Below are 2484 nucleotides of genomic sequence, written 5' to 3'. Positions count from 1 at the left end.
CTGGAGCCAGCGCTGCCACTGGGCTCCTCCCGTTGTCCTTGACAAGCAGCCACCCGACCTGACTGCGCGGGGCCTCAGACAGGAAAGCTGCTGCTGCCTGAAATCCCAGCCCGCATATTGCCAAGTGCCTCCTGGGGCCAGAACCGCCTCCAGTGTGATGAACTGAGAAAAAGGACTTCTCAGCTAGGGAATCACAATATCAAAGGGAGATTATATCTTTCACAGCAGGGGCAGACAGACTTATGTCTCTCTGGTTCCTGTCTCTCAGGGGTTTGTAGCTCAACATTCTTTTTGGGACTGTCCTGATTCTCCAGCATCCTGGGTGAGGAACGGGTGTATGTGTGGTGGCTGGCACGGTGGTCAGCCCAGGCCCCGCTGATGGCTGAACTGAGGGACTGTGTCTGTGAGCCCGGGGAAGTAAAGGGTCGCCTTTTGTTCTCCCAGGAGTCTCTGCGGCGGTTCTAGTGATCACATTGAAGTGAAGACTTTCTGGTCAACGAAGGAGACCTTGGTCCACACAGACGTGCAGGTGTGTGTGACCCGGGGGGAAAACAGGTATGACACCTAAAATGGACAGGATTGAAATAGAGGCGGGATGAGTCAAAAACAATTCCTGGACAGTGTGAAGAAAAAGACTAGCTCTCTCGCTCCCTTGGATTCTTGCTTCTTGATTGTTTCTCTTCTCTGTCTTCCAGAAATAAGGCAGGAAAAGTTTAATGGTAGAGCATATTTCAGCCAGGGAAGACATGAGTGTTAATTTATGATGTCACTAAAAATATCTAAAGTTTTAATGTGAGTTTTGCTAATGGATATGTTGATACAGAGAAGCAGCATGATGTGGTAGAAACACTGTGTTATGGATGAATGTTTGTGTTCCCTCCTCCCAACTTCTTTCACTGAAACCCTGACCTGCTATGTGCTGTATTTAAAATGGGGCCCCTAAGAAAGTAACTAAGGTTAAGCAAGGTCTTATGGGTGGGGCCCTGCTCTAACAGGATTAGTGTCCTTATAAGAAGAGACAGCGGAGAGCTCAGCTGTCTGCATGCCAGGAAGAGAGCTGTCATAAGAAACAGACCACTCTGGCACCTTGATCATGGACTTCTTCCCAGCCTCCAAAATTGAGAGAAAATAAATGACTGTTGTTTAAGCCCCTCCTGCCCCCCCAGCATGTGGTATTGTATTATGGCAGCCCAAGCAGACTAATATAGGCCAATAGTTCTGGATCAGACAAAATTGGAATTCTGGTTCTTGCCAGTTGACCTTGGACAAGTTATTTAATTTTTCTGAGCTTGATAAATAACAAAAGGTTAATATACCTTGTTGGTAGGTTTGTTGTTAGGGCTAAAGATAACATTTAACACTAAGTAGACACTCAATAGTGTCTCATGCAGTTCTAGGATATACCCTGTGATGGTCTCCTTTTCTAAAAGCCAATCCCTGCCCTGCTTTTGAATTGTGAAACAATGAATACTTGGTCACTTGGAAGATATGTGTCATTGGAATTGACAGGGTAATTCAATATGTGTTTCTATATTTAGTCTTTTCATTGTAAGACATTGGCATAGAATCCTCTTGGGAAGAAACAGTTCATACCACTTACCACTATTAATAGGGGTGCATAGGTGGTCATTACTGCTATAAACTCCCCAGCAAAGTGCTGAGGAACTAGAAGCTTTCAAGGAGAATCCCACCTCTTTTAGAGACAGCCAAAAGCAATGCATCTTTGCTCAAAGGGAAAATGCTTATAAAGGAGATTGAGTGTTCATTTAAATATGGTGAATGCCTTCATTCCAGCTATACAACCTATAGTTAATTAGACACTAAATACTATTTCAAAGGTGAGCTGTTTTGTGGAGGTGTCAAGAATGCTGCACCAGTATCTAGTTCCTATGATTAGACAGTGAGTGATTTTTGTGTGGGTTCGGGGAGGCATGTGTAGAGAGGTCATTGCCCAAGTTGATCTTACTGATGACGAGTCTTCAATGTTATCTTAAAGTTGCTTCTGCAAATGCCTGGCCAACTGGCTCTCAACATCCCCAAAACCTGGGTTCAAGTTTCTGTTGAGCCTGAATTTTTGGATGCTTGGTGGAGTCACTGCTTTCTAGGATTCCAAGTGAAGGAGGTCAGAACAGGCTTCCCCAAGGTGTGCTACTTGGGCATGTGAATTATTTTGAGCTGAAGGCAATTGAGGCCCTGCAGACTCATTAGAGAATTTTACTTCTCCCTTAAAGAATTTAAATTTGGGGTGTTGATCATAATAATCATTATTATCAGAAATAACTTTTTATGAGCTGTCTATAGGGCTGGGCAAATATCTAATTACCCAACATCTGCTCTTCTAATCATCCAGTAATGACTCTCTGATGTCTTAAGGTGCCTTACCTCATTGTTAGGTCAGAAAGTCACATATTCCTCATTTTCACTTTCTGTCTCAGAACCTCTCATACATGTGGGGTCTTAGACTCTCTCATGTATATGGGGTTC

General features: G+C 43.9%; 1 long non-coding RNA gene across 1 annotated transcript; it reads left to right on the top strand.

Annotated features, from left to right (window-relative positions):
- The first annotated feature begins 246 nt into the window (after positions 1-246).
- Positions 247-546, top strand: LOC129072621 (uncharacterized). Its single transcript, XR_008529374.1, has 2 exons — positions 247-322; positions 445-546. It is a non-coding gene; the product is annotated as an uncharacterized LOC129072621 (long non-coding RNA).
- Positions 547-2484: the final 1938 nt, after the last annotated feature.

Source organism: Pteronotus mesoamericanus, unplaced genomic scaffold (genome assembly GCF_021234165.1).
Source record: "Pteronotus mesoamericanus isolate MK-2021 breed Mesoamerican mustached bat unplaced genomic scaffold, CSHL_Meso_final contig_116, whole genome shotgun sequence".
Classification (NCBI taxonomy): domain Eukaryota; kingdom Metazoa; phylum Chordata; class Mammalia; order Chiroptera; family Mormoopidae; genus Pteronotus; species Pteronotus mesoamericanus.
This window is presented reverse-complemented; position numbering and strand designations above follow the sequence as displayed.